Genomic DNA, 15,478 nt, shown 5'->3' with positions numbered 1-15,478 from the left:
AGCAATACTTGTATCATACAAAATAAACCTTAAAGTGAAGGCCATAAAAAGGGATAAGGAAGGCCACTTCATATCACTAAAGGGATCAAGACTACAAGATAATATAACTCTGGTAAACATATATGCACCCAATGGAGGAGCACCAAATACATTAAAAAAAAAAAAAACACTTCTGGAAAATATCAAGGGAGAGATCAAAAGCAATAAATCCATAGTAGGGGACTTTAATACCCCATTGATATCACTGGATAAATCCTCTAGAAAAAAACAGCAATACTAAACAACTCACTAGGTCAAATAGACTTAATCAACACCTTCATAACAAAGCTACAGAATGCACATTCCACTTAAGTGCACATGGGACATTTTCAAAGATAGACCACTTGAGACAGAAATAAAGTCTCTTCAAATTCAACAAGATGGAATTCATAGCAAGCACTTTCTCAGAACACAATGGCATATTAGATATAAACTACAATAAAATAACAAAACTTCAAATATTTGCAGGCTAAACAGTATGTTATTAAACAATGTTTGTGTTATCAAAGAGATCAAAGAAGTGATTGAAAACACCCTAGAATCAAATAACAATCAAAACAACAATCCAAAAACAATGTGATGCACTGAAAGCAATCCTGAGAGGGAAGTTCATAACCTACCTCAAAAAAACAAGAATAACTGGTAATAAATTATCTAACTCTACAACTTAAAGGATTAGAAAGAGAACAACAAGAAATCTCAGAATGAACAGAAGGAAGGAAATAGAAAAGATCACAGCATGAATAAATCACATGGAGACAAAAAAGAAACAACCAACCAAACAAACAAAACAGTAAATAAGAGAAAAAGCATCACTACTACTTATAAGTACAACCAAGAGCTGGCTCTTTGAAAGGATAAACAAGATTGATGAACTGTTATTGAGGCTCACCAAGAAGCAAAGAGAGAGGACCCAAATAAACAAAATCAGAAATGAAAGAGGCAAAATAACAAAAGACTCCACAGAAATAAAGAAGGGTTATAAAAACAGTATGAACAACTCTATTCCAACAAACTGGTCAACCTAGAACAAATAAATATATTCCTTGAAAAATACAACCTTCCAACACTCAATCAGGAAGAATAAAAGGAATCTGAATAGGCCACTAAATATGGAAGATATTGAAACAGTTATTGAAAACCTTCCAGAAAAAAAAAAAAGAAAAAAAAAAGAAAAGCAAGCCCTGGGCTAGACAGCTTCATAGAAGAGTTTTACCAAACATTCAAAGAAAAAGTGAAACCTATCCTCCTCAGACTATTTCAAAGAAATTCAAGAGGAAGGAAAACTTCAAAGCTCTTTCTATGAAACCAGCATTACCATAATCTCAAAAACAGATAAAGACACTAAAAGAAAGAGAATTACAAGCCAATATATCTCTGATGAACATATATCCTAAAATCCTCAACAAAATTCTAGCAAATCTGAACCAGCCTTACATTAGAAAGATAATACACCATGACCAATTGGATTTATTCCAGGGATACAAGGATGGTACAAGATCCCAAAGTCAATTAAAGTGATGCATCACATAAACACTTTGAGATATAAAAAATCGCACAGTCACATTAATTGATTCAGAAAAAGCATTTGACAAAACCCAACACGCTTTTTTTTTTTGGTAAAAATTCTGAGCAAACTGGGAATAAAGGTATCACACCTCTACATAATAAAAGCCTTATATGACAAATCTACAGCCAACACCATACTCAATGGGAAAAAACAGAAACCATCTCTCCTTAAACAGGAACAAAGCACGAATGTCCACTCTCACCACTTCTTGAAACAGTACTGGAAGTGCTAACCACAGCAATAAGACAAAAAGAAGTAATAAGTGGCATTCCAAATGGAAAAGATGTAAAACTGTCATTATTCAAGGATGACATGATATTGTACCTAGAAATCCCTAAAGACTCCATCAAAAAACTACTGGACTTAATAAATGAATTTGGCAAAATAGCAGGATGCAAAATTAACACCCAGAATTCTATGAATTTTGATACACCAATAATGAACTCACAAAAAGAGAAACTGAACAAACAAAGAACAAACATACAATAATCACATTTACCATTGCAATAAAGAAATTAAGATACCTAGGAATAAACGTAACTAAAGAGGTAAAAGATCTATACTTGTATAACTACAGGACATTGAAAAAAGAGAGAGGAAGACAAACAAATGAAAGAATATACCATTTTCATGTATTGGTAAATCAACATCACTAAAATTGCCATATTATCCAAAGTAATCAATAGATGTACAGCAATGCCCATTAAAATACTAAAGGCATATTTCACAGACATAGAACAAAGTCTGCAAAACTTCATCCTAGTATATAAAAAGTCAAGGGCCGCCACAATCAAATCAAACAGACAGACTACTGAACAGCAGATTGCATGGGGCGACCAGGCCAGCAGGAGTGTTAGTGAGGGACGACCAAATGACTGAACAGCAGGCTGCAAGGAGTGATCAGGCTGGCAGGGAGGATAATGAGGGATGACCAACAATTGAACAGCAGGCTGTGTGGGGCAACCAGACCAGTTATGGGGAGGGGGGCAGTTGGGAGCGACTAGGCCTGCAGGTGGGGCAGTGAGGGGTGTCTAGATAAGTAGAGGGGGGCTTTTGGGGATGACCAGGATGGCTGGGGGAGAAGTATGGGGTGGCCAGGCCTGTGGTGGTGGGCAATTGGTGGCGACCAGGAAAGCGGCGGTGGGGGCAGTTAGGGGCAACCAGGCCAGCAGGGTAGACAGTTAGGGGCGATCAGCCCGGCAGGCAGAGGAGGTTAGGGTTGAACAGGCTGGAAGGGGGGGCAGTAAGGGGCAATCAGACAGGCAGGCAGGTGAGCAGTTAGGAACCAGAGGTCCCAGATTATGTTAGAGATGTCTGACTGCCAGTTTAGGTCTGATCCCCCCTAGGGAGCCCGAATTAGAGAGGATGCAGCCTGGGCTGAGGAGGTACTCCCCGCCCCCTGTGCATGAATTTCATGCACCACGTCTCTAGTATGAAATTTAAAAAGACCCAGAATAACCACATTATGAGAACGAAGAACAAAGTAGGCGGATCACAATACCAGCTCTCAAGCTATATTACAAAGCCATTGTTCTCAAGGTGGCTGGTACTGGTGCAAGAACAGACAAATATATTAATTGAACAGAACTGAGAACCCAAAATACACCCAAGTCATTATGCTCAATTAATATTTGACAAAGGTGGCAAGAGCATAAAGTTGAGTCAAGACTGTCTCTTCAATACATGGTGTTGGAGAAATTGGACAGATACATGCAAAATAATGAAACTAGACCACCAACTTAAACCATACAGGAAAATAAATTCAAAAAGAAAAAAGGCCTTAAACGTAAGATGGAAACCAGAAAAATCGTAGAAGCATCTAAAAGCAGCAAAATATCAGACATATTTCATAGAAGTTCTTTACTGATGCAACTCCTATGTCAATGAAAACTAAGGAGAAAATAAACACATGGGACTACATCAAAATAAAACAAACAAACAAACAAAAATTTTCTGCCGAGAATAGAAACAATCAACAACACCAACAAAAAAACAAACAAACAAAAAAACAGGAAAGCTCACTGCATGGGAGAAAGTATTTGCCAATATTATATCCGATAACGCCTAATCTCCAAAATATATAGGGAACTCACCCATCTAATAAAAGGATGAAAAACAATCCAATAAAAAATGGGCATAGAACTTGAGTAGACTCTTTTCTAAAGTGGACATATAGAAGGCCAAGAGACATATTAAATAATGCTCAAAGTCACTAATCTCTGAAGACATGCAAATCAAATGCCAATGAGATACCATCTCACAGCTGTCAGAATGGCTACCATCAACAAATCAACAAACAACAAGTGCTGGTGAACATGTGGAGACAAAGGAATCCTCTTGCACTGTTGGTTGGAATGCAGACTGGTGCAAACACTGTGGAAAACCGTATGGAGTTTCCTCAGAAAAATTATGAAGGGAATTCCCATCTGATCCAGTATTCGACCTACTAGAGATATATACCAAGCAATGAGAAACATCAATCCTAAATGACTCAATAGATCAGATGGACTTAACTGACATCTTCAGACCATTTCACCCCAAAGCCACAGAATATACATTCTTCCAAGTGCCCATGGGACATTTTCAAAAATAGACCACATATTGGGTCACAAGCAAAGTTTCCCCAAATTCAAGAAGACTGAAATCATACCAAGGATCTTCTCAGACCACAATGCCATAAAATTAGAAATAAATTACAATAAAAACAATTCAAAAATCTCAAACACTTGGAAGCTGAATAGGATGTAATTAAATAATGACTGGGTTACCAATGAGATCAAAGAAGAAATTAAAAACATCCTGGAAACTAATGACAACAAAAGCACAACAATCCAAAATTTCTAGGACACAATGAAAGCAGTCCTGAGAGGGAAGTTTATAGCTTAACAGGCCTACCTCAAAAACAAAAACAAAATGGTAGTAAACCATCTAACTCTACAACTCAAAGAATTAGAAAGAGAGCAACAAGAAAAGCCCAGAGTGAGCAGAAGGAAGGAGATAATAAAGTTCCAAGCAGAAATAAATGACATAGAGACAAAAAAAAAAAAAATACAAAAGATCAATGAAACCAAGAGCTGGTTCTTTGAAAGCTAAATGAGGTTGACGAACCTCTAGCCAGCTCACCAAGAAGCAAAGAGAAAGGACCCAAATAAACAAAATCAGAAATGAAAGGGGAGAAATAACAACAAACCCCACCGAAATACAAAGGATTGTTAAAAAATAATACTCACAACTCTATTTCAACAAACTGGACAACCTGGAAGAAATGGACATATTCATAGAAAATTACAACCTTCCAAAACTCAATCAGGAAGATTCTAAACAACTCAATAGGCCGATAACCATGGAAGAAATTGAAGCAGTCATTAAAAAGCTCCCAGCAAAAAAAAACAAAACAAAAAAAAAACGCCCTGGACCAGATGGCTACTAAGGGAGTTATACCAAACCTTGAAGGAAGAACTAAAACCTATGCTCCTCAGACTATTCCAAAAAATTCAAGGGGAAGGAGCACTTCCAAAATACTTCTATGAAGACAGCATCACCCAAAACCAGGTAAATACCACATAATGAAAGAGAAATATAGGCCAATATCCCTCATGAACATGGATGCCAAAATCCTCAACAAAATTCTAGCAAATCAGATTCAGCAATTCATCAGAAAGATCATACACCATGACCAAGGAGGATTTATCCTGGGATGCAAGGATGGTACAATATCTGCAAATCAATAAACATGATACATCACATAAACAAATTGAGACGTAAAAATCACATAATCAACATAATAAAAGCCATATATGAGAAGCCCACAGCCAACATCATACTAAATGGAAAAAAAAAACAAAAACTAAAACCATTTTCCCTAAGAACAGGAACAAGACAGGGATGCCTACTCTCACCACTCCTGTTCAACATAGTACTGGAAGTACTACCCATTGCAAGTATACAAGAAGAAGAAATAAAAGGCATCCAAAATGGAAAAGAAGAAGTAAAATTGTCCTTATTCACAGATGACATGATATTGTACATAGAAAACCCTAAAGACCCTATCAAAAACTCTTAGGCTTACTGGATGAATTTGGCAATGTAGCAGGATACAAAATTAATGCCAAGAAATCTATGGCATTTTTTTACACAAATAGTGAACTTATAGAAAGAGAGAATAAAAAGTAATTCCATTTACCATCACACCAAAAAAAAAAAAAAAAAAGATACCTAGGAATAAACTTAACTAAGGAGGTAAAAGATCTATATGCAAAAAACTACAGGACACACACAAAAAAAGAGATAGAGGGAGACATCAACAGATGGAAGAACATACTGTGTTCATGGATTGGTAGAATCAATATCATCAAAATGTCCATACTACCCAAAGCAATCTACATATTCAATATCATCCCCATTAAAATACCAGCAGCATATTTCACAGACTTACAACGATCTTTCCAAAAATTCATCTGGAATAAAAAAAAAAATAGCTGCAGCAATTCTGAGAAAGAAGAACAAAGTAGGTGGGATCCCAATACCAGATATCAAGCTGTATTACAAAGCCACTGTTCTTAAAACAGCCTGGTACTGGCACAAGAACAGACATATAGATCAATGGAATAGAATAGAGAACCCAGAATGTGGGAACCCCTTTTACATCCCACGGGATTCAGGGTTTTGGTTCAGGGTTCGGGTTCTGGAGAAGGCCGCAAGCAAATGAAAGCGAATTAAGAAAAGTATTAATTTGGGAATATTGGGGGCCAGACAGGTGCCCACCTCTAGTGGGAGGACTACACACTGCTCTGGCCATGCTATCCATTTTATTGAGACTTTGGGATACACCTATAGCCCTTAGGCAGGAAACTCCAATAAAAGAAATTTACATAGACAAACAGAGGTGGAGGCTGCTTCAGCTAACAATGTTTCAACTAAACAGTGAGTGATTAGAGCAATTCAGGTTGTTTACCAGCCTTCTGGGTTTCCTGTCCACATCTTTCTATTAGTGAGACAATGATCAGTTTCCAGCACCAGAAAATGACCCAAACCACTATGCCCAATTAATATTCGCAAAGGAGGCATGAACATACAATGAAGTCAAGACAGTCTCTTCAATAAATGGTGTTGGGAAAATTGGACACACACATGCAAAAAATGGAACTAGACCACCAACTTACACCATACACAAAAATAGACTCAAAATGGATAAAGACTTAAACATTAGATGGGAAACCATAAAAATACTAGAGGAATCCACAGGCAGCGAAATCTCAGACATGCTGAAGGAACTTCTTCACTGTTACTGCTCCTCGGGCAATGGAAACTAAAGAGAAAATAAACAAATGAGACTATATCAAAATAAAAAGCTTTTGCACAGCAAAAGAAACCATCAACAAAACAACAAGAAAGCCCACTGCATGGGAGAACATATTTGCCAATGTCATCACCGATAAGGGTTTAATCTCCAACATTTACAGGGAACTCATACAACTTAACAAATGAAGATAAACAATCCAAACAAAACATGGGTAAAGGACCTAAATAGATACTTTTCAAAGGAGGACAGAAGGAAGACCAAGAGACATATGAAAACATCCTCAAAGTCACTAATTATCTGAGAGATGCAAATCAAAGTGTTATGCCCAGAGTTCAGGGTCCCCAATAATCAACCACCAGGGAGCCTTGTCTCCTATGCAAAAGCAAAGAGTCTTTATTCAAACCCTGGTTTGGCTCCCAGCCTCCTCCTGACGCAGCAGTGGGGCCAGAGAGCGATCCCCGGGGGAGCGATGGGTTATAAAGGGTTGGATATTTGGGTGGGCTTAGGGAAGTACGTGGGTTACAGAGATTGCTTAATTTGGACTGAGTCTACTTCTCTACATTCCTATTGGCAGGTTTATGCAACTGTTACATTCTCACGATTTTCTAAGAAAAAGGAGTCATATACATAGTTACACAGGATGGAGGTTACAGTACATTTTGTGCTGTCCTGCTCTGCCCTTTCAAAAGCAACAATGCGGAACCATATCACACCTATCAGAATGGCTATCATCAACAAATCAACACACCACAAGTGTTGGTGAGGATGCTGAGAAAAATGTACTCTTTTGCACTGCTAGCAGGAATGCAGACTGGTGCAGCCACTGTAGTGAACAGTATGGAGTTTCCTCAGAAAACTAAAAATGGAACTCCCATTTGACCCAGTGATCCCACTTCCTGGAATATATCCCAAGAAATTAGAAACAGCAATAGAAAGGATATATGCACCCCTATGTTCATAGCATCACAATTCACTATAGCTAAGATTTGGAAACAGCCTAAATACCCATCAGCAGATAAGTGGATTAAAAAACTGTGGTACATCTACACAATGGAATACTACACTGCAATAAAAAAGGAGTTCTTACCATTTGCAACAGCATGGATAGAACTGGAGATCATTTTTCTAAGTTAAATAAGCCAGTCAGAGAAAGATAAATACCACATGATCTCACTCATTTGTGGAATATAATAAACAACATAAACTGATGAACAGGGACAGATCCAGAGACAGAGAAGCATCAATCAGACTGCCAAACCTCAGAGGGAAGATAGGGGAGGGTGGGGAAAGGAAGAGAGATCAACCAAAGGACTTGTGTGTATGAATATAAGCCTAACCAATGGACACAAACACCATCAAAGTTAGGACATGAGTTAGGGGGATGTTGGGGAGTTAATGGAGGAATGAGGACACATATGCAATACATTAATCAACAAAGAAATTTAAAAAGAGGTTCAAGTGTTGTTATTTGGTCACTGACTTTACAGGAGACTCAGGTGGAGCACCACCAATATGCAGGCCTCTTCTGAGTTATGTTGTAAACAGTCACTGAGATGATTACCATAGCCACAGAACAGATGGTTTTGATGGGGAGAGTGGATGGCAATGATTGCAACAGCTGGTGGGACACCTCTGTATGAGATCCCTGTATGGTGCTGGCTAGGATCATAGGATTCACCATCTACAGAGGAGAGAGTGAATCATGCAGTACAGTAGATCAACTTATCGGGCTCCTCTGGGAGAGTCAGTGGGGAAGTCCCTGTGACAGACAAAGTAGACACTGAAATTAAAAATGATACTAAGGTACGGACGATATTTAATTTATAAAGAAATTGTCTTCTCTTATTTAAGAATGAGTAAAAGCAAATGGTGGGTTTGGGGAAGAATCAAGAATTGCAGATCCCTTTATGAAGTTTCTGCAGAGAATACAAAGTGTGAATTATTCAGGGTTTTTTCATAAGTGTTGATTTAAATTACAATATACTTAAATGTTTAAATTGAACATCTGCATTGTTAAAATTTTCAGAATAAATTTTTCCTCAAAATGCAATCTCTTGTCCAATTTTACCCCAAACATGTAAGTACAAAGTGTTGGATGGTGAGTTGCATTCTTGGCTCTAAATTTCCCCATGTTTCCTTTGACCATAAGTGCATACCACTACAGTCTTTGAACTGAATTGAATGCAAAAGGAAGCAGTGTGCTTCGTCTTCATGGAATGCTGCCTTGTTTTCCAATTAGAGCAAGCAAAGAGTTGAGGAACCTCCAACAGGCTGCAAAACAACTGTTGACCTCCTCCCTGTGGCATTTTATATGTCCTCAACCTTTAAAGGAATAGAGTAAGTAGGAAAAGAAATTACAGAAGGAATGATATAAAAGTTTGAAGAAGTCTAAATGTAAGCATCCTTTTGCTTATTGAAATGACATCAGCACTTTTCTGAAGTGGGAATAATAAGATTGAAACAGAGATTGCCAGTTAAACTGAACCAGTTAGCATCCCTGACTATACTTCTGAATGAAATGAACAAAAGTTTCATTAGATAGTGATATGTATTTTATTGTAGTACTACTCATGCACTTTCTCTTCAACAGTTTGACATTTAATTCACCACAAAGGTATGCTTTCTCAAACATTGAGCTATCTTGAATCCTAAGTATTTTTTATTAGTGAATGTAAACAAACATCACAAATGGGAGAGGTTTTTAAAAGCACACCTATTGGACTGTTGAGTGTAAAGTTATCAACAAGCCTTCCAACTTGAATTTTTAAAAATTACCACAAAATTGTGTGGCTTTACTTGGGGCAAAGACCAAAGTAGTTAGCATAATAAATGTCAGGAGGCTGATGGACTTAGATATTCAACAGGGTTTAAAATCTGTCTATTATTACCTAATGCTAGCCGAACAGCGGAAAGCAATTCCTCTAAGTTGATCACCCTTTATTTTTAACCAAACCTTATCTTTGTGCTTGCTTTTCTAGCGAGCAAAATGTGTAAATAAAAAGCAGTGGGTCTGGACATTCGGGGAACCACTGACTAGAAAGTAAGTACCCATCTGGCTCCCTCAATGCCTTCTAAATTTATATTTCTTGTCTAGTCTATCCATTTATGTTGCAGCCCCTTCTACTGATTCCTGAACCCTTGCTGCAAAAAAGACTGAGGCATTTATGTTGCCCAAGACAAGGAATGGAGAAGAAGTTTTGCCAGAGCAAAGAAAGGAAGTCCAAGGGAAAACAGGTGGGATCACCGGGAAAAAAGGTGGGAGATTCACTGAGCATTAAGCTAGCGCCAAGCATTGGAATCCGTGATCCAAAATGGGCGAGGGTGTCTTTTCTTTCAAGCCAGGCCATAATGGGTATGGAATTGTCCAAAAGGCAAAAATACCATTGTAAATCTTTAGCTTCCATGCTCAAGGATAAAGAAATTCAAATGTCAAAATGTACTCTATTAATTTGGCTCAAGAAAAAGAAGTGTTTTTGTCATATTTAACTATGTGGGTCTTGTTCAAATTGCATTGTGCCTATTTTGTATTGGGATCAAAAGTCTGTAATAATTAAAAAAGCACTGCCACCAGATCCTCCACCTCTGGTGTGGAAAGGCTCAGCAGCTAGTGAGGATAGAGCAATTACTCTTCTCAGAGGGGGACTCTTCAATGCTTTGTTTAAAAATTACCATAGCACACCTTGGGACAGGCAGAGTTTAGCTAAAATATCTTTAAAGGGTAGTCAATGCTATGGAGAGAATAGATCAGGGAAAAGAACTTTGATTAATTAAGTCTTGTCTATATGTTTGTTGATTTGTCCTTTATGTTTGGTTTAATGCGTTTATTGTTAGTTTATTAGGCATGCCTTTATTTAATTTAATAAGAAAAGAAACCTAGGTTACCAGGCCATTTAATGAATTTCCCCAGAGCAAACAGGATGTGGGGGTGGGGACACACGTGGCCCATTTACCAATAGTTCTTTTTTTTTAGTGAACCTGTAAAATGGATGCCCACTCTCGAGAGTGCTATTTAAAAAGTCTCTTTTTCGCCATGTTTTTTCTTTCCTCGTCCGTCATTTAACATTTAGCAGAATTTGGGTATATGTCTGGGATTTATGTACTCATAAAGAGAAAAGGCTGACTTAAGACAAAAGTGTGCTTCCTCTGATCTTAGATGGGTCTTGGGCTGAGCTCAATTGCTTTATGGATGATATAGAATAAACCCAGGAGAGTTTTTATAAGGAAAAAAAAAGATAGCAAAAATGACCTAAAAAAATATACAGGCTGGGTTTAGGAAACAAAATTAGCCTTTCCATAATAAAGGGTAGTTTTTTAATAATAATGGACCATATTCCATTGTTAACATTAAAGCACTGAAAGTCAGTAAGTTTTCTCTGTTACAGAATTTGCCAAAGAAAATGCCTTGAATAATAGTAATTGGATTTAAAGTCTCAAAATTGTTGAAATATGGATAAATAGGTGAAACTAAACTGTAGGATTTGTGGTTGAGAGGTTTGCGACAAGGAAAGAAGACAAGGAGTCCAGGCGATGAAAAGGGGGGCAGGTTTTAATCTTGCACTCCTGGGCGAAACTCGCTGGTTCTAGAGTGGGCCAGGGAAGTTCAAGCCAAAAAGGGGGCATAGGTACTTCTTTTATTCAGCTGTTTAGTGAGGGGAGCTTGGAGGGCTTGAGAGGTGTGCAATTCCTGCCTCAGGCAAGGGTCTGGGAAGGCACCTGTTATCTTTGTCCCCATCTCCCTTGCAGATGCTTGCATAAGCTCTGGACTTCCCCCCTGCCTAGACCTAACATCCAGGCCTTTTGGTGATAGGGGGCACTGAAATCATCCTGGCTAATTCCTGCTGACCAGGGGCAAAGAGGGTGGGGGATGTTAAAGACCAGGGTAAGGCAGAGGTGGGTTGAGGGGCAGCCCAGTGTAGTGATGCAACAGGATCTGGTTAACAGTCACCTGAGACATTTCTGTCATCTGGGAGCTGATGAATTTGAGGAGGCAGGGAGCTAGGGAAAAAAAGACACAGATGAGAATTAGGGGCCATTTCAGGGATAGGATCCAGGTAGCTAAAGGGCTTTGGATACTGCCGAAAAGAGAGTTGTCCCGGGAGTGTCTTGCACATAATTCTTCACTCAGCTTAGTCAGGGTCTGCACGTTCTATTCCACCACTCTGGACTCATTGATGTAGTAGCAGCATTCTTCTTGAAGGAACATGCAGGTTCCTCCTCTTTCCGAAGTAAGAAGGTCCAGGGCCCTTCAGTTCTGCAGGGCTATTTGGGCTACCAATGTTACTTGCCATTGAAGAGAGGCTAAGGAGGTAGTAGTAGACTCCAGGGCTATCTGTACTTTGTCATTGATATCCTGAGCAGAGATTATGCTGTTCCTGAGGGCCGCCCCAGCTAGGCCTATCGAGGCAGCAATACTTACCCCCAACATGACAGGGAGGAAAGTGGCCTGGCGATCCCGAGGGTGTGATGAAGGGGGCAACCAGGCAAGCTCCGACTCTCCATATAAGGTTAGTTGGGGAACTACTGTGACCACGAAGCAAGGCCTGGGGTCAGAGGATTTTATGCAGTTGCTTAAGGTGCCATTACACCAAAAGAAGGTACCTGGGCTGGCCTTGGTGGGACATGCTGCAGTGTGGTTTTGGGTACAGTTCCAAGTGACCCATCCCACAGGTACCAGGTTGCTGGTCTGGTAGCATATCCGCGGGGGCAAGGTGGGTTCCAGAGTTTCGGGTTCCCAGAGGGGAATGCCAACCAGGGGAGGCTGACATTCACTGTGTCCTTGGGTTCCTGGAGGAGTCATGAGTGGGACAGCAGCTAGCAAAGGTCTTTGGAGAGAGACACATAAAAAGCAGTGTGAGACATTGGGCAGGGTGCGGGTCTCGTTAAGGAATAGTAGAGTGTGTTGGATGAACTGGAGCCAAGAAGACAGGACTTTTACCAGGGGGAATCAGACAGCTTCCCTTTAAGGGAATGTTCGGCCTATAGGATGCTTTGGAGACCTGGATTTGGGCCTCCTGGGCCATGACATATTCCCGGGAGATGTAGATGGTCACTGAAGGGGTTGAGCTCCAACCACCCCCTTATAGTTTTCCCATAATGCCCACAACCCATTGCTGGTCCCAGGGATCTCAGACCTTGATGTTGAAGGTCCTGTCCTTCCAGAAAAAGGGACCAGACCTGACCTCATTGTAGGCATCATGGATGACACAGCCTGACCAGCGGCAACCCCCATAGGTGTTGACGTCTTGATTACACCTATCTGGGTTCCACTGGTCATAAGCAAAGCAGGCATATGGTCAGCCACCATTAGACACTAACCAGAGTTCGACAGCAATCAGGATCTCTGTCTGGCATCCAACCATAAGGCAGTCCTGAGATCCTACCTGCCGGGTAAATTGAGTGCTGTCCTGGTGGTAGGTTTCACGGACCTTCAACCTCCACACATAAGCAGGTGGGTGTGGGTGTAGATTGCCCAGGGCTGGGAGGAGAAGAAAGAGTGGGAGGGAGGCTAAGGCGGACCTTAGTGGGGCCCAACACCTCACATTCATAGAAGTCATGCTGCTCCGGGGTCCTCTTTTGTCTGGAGAGGTGGTGCCACGATGGATCTTCCAGTAGTTTCGCCGCAGTGGGGGTTGTGAAGATTTCTGTATGAGGTCCCATCCAACTGGGTTCCAAGGCCTTGGGATGTAGATTCTTAAGGAGAACTGAGTCCCGGGGCTGGAGGGGTGGTCCTCGTGAGCCTTGGTCAGCTGGTTCTGGCCTGGGTAGAAACCTGTCAGCCTGTTCCCGGAGCAGCTGCCTGGGTAGAGACAGGTATGCAAGATAAGTAGCCAGGAGAGGAGGGTCAGGAGAGAGATGATGGTTGAGTAAGAAGGGTCTCCCATATAGGAGTTCAAAAGGGCTTAAAAAGGTGGGGCTCCTTGGTGTAGCCCAGATTCTGGTCAGGGCCGTGGACAGGAGATCCAGCCAGGGGCTGCGGATTTCTAGAGAGGGTTTTGTTAGATGGTCTTTAAGGAGGCCATTGGCCCTCTCTACCTTACCCGATGATTGTGGTTGGTAGGGTATGTGCACTTTTTAGGAGATGCCAAGTGAGGCGCTAACCTGCTGAACGACACTTGATATAAAAGCCAGGCCTTTGTCTGATTTTATGGAGGTGGGGAGGCCAAACCTTTGGATTATGTGTGTTATTAGCGTCTCAGCCAAAACCTCAGCAGTTTCCTTGAGGGTAGCGAAGGCCTCTACCCACCCTGTCAAGGTGTCTACCATAGTAAGCAGATATTTGGTGTTCTTGTAGCGAGGCATATAGGTGAAGTCTACCTGCCAGTCCTGCCCTGGGAGGTGTCCCCTCATTTGATGGGTAGGAAAGTTGGGGCGCATTCATCCCTGGGGTGAGACAGCTGCACACATGGAGGAGGGAGAGCAGGCACTCATGACTGCCTCTCGCAGTGTGGGCGAGGTGAAGAGGGGTTCGAGGAACCTCCAAAGTGCCAGCGGTCCAATGTGCAATGACTGGTGGACCTGTTGGCCAATGGCCCCTACCTGATCCCTGGGAAGGGCAATCTTGTTATTTATGAAGATCCATCCCTCAGGACCAGAAGAGCCTCCCCGTTGTAGGAGTTTATTTTTTTCTTCTTCTGTATCCTGAGGGGTAATGGAGGGAAGGGAAAGGAACAGGACCGGGGCTGGGGACCCTTCACCCTGAGTTAAGCCTCTGGCCACCGCGTCTGCATGGGCATTTCCCCGTGTAACCATCGAGGAGTCTGTCTGATGGCCTCAGCAATGCACAATGGCTACCTGAGAGGGAAGTTGTAAGGCATCAAGTAAGCGGGTTATGAGTCTAGCGTTGATAATAGGTGAGCCTTTAGTAGAGAGAAAGCCCCTCTCCCTCCAAATAACCGAGTGGCAATGTGCTATCAGAAAGGAATATTTGGAGTCTGTATATGTTTACCCTCCTCCCTTTGGCCAAATGCAGCGTCCTGGTCTGCACAATGAGCTCAGACTTTTGAGAGGTGGTACCCTCTGGGAGCCGGGTCGCCTCCAGGATCTGCTAGGGTGTTACTACCGCATAGGAGGCTTTCTGATGTCCCTGGGGGTCTAGGCACGAGCTTCCATCCACAAACAGAGTTAACTCAGGATTAGAGAGAGGAAGATCTGAGAGTCCTGCCCAAGGTTGAGTGAGGGCCTCGATGACCTCGGGGCAGGAGTGCATTGCCACAGGATGGGTGGAGGCAGCAGGAAGGGGAGTGGCTGGGTTCAGGGCTGGGGACTGAGTTAGGGAGATGTCAGGACTCTTGAGGAACAGGAAATGGAGTCCCTACATGTGAGAGGGAGCCAGGAGCGATAAGATCGGTGTGACAGAAGATCCTGTAGCCTATGGGTGGAGAAGACCTGTAAGGGTTGCTTGAGGCAGATCTTCTGGGCCTCCTTGGGGTGGGCATTGGCTGTAGCCAGAGCCCAGAGGCAGGGCTGCCATCCTCAAACCGTGGGATCAAGCTGTCTGGAAAGATAGGCTATGGGGGTGAAGGCTGGCCCTAAGTGCTGGGTGAGGACCCCCATAGCTATTCCCTGTT

Source organism: Cnephaeus nilssonii (genome assembly GCF_951640355.1).
Source record: "Cnephaeus nilssonii genome assembly, chromosome: Y".
In the NCBI taxonomy this organism is placed as follows: Eukaryota; Metazoa; Chordata; class Mammalia; order Chiroptera; family Vespertilionidae; genus Cnephaeus; species Cnephaeus nilssonii.
Note: the sequence above shows the minus strand (reverse complement) of the source record.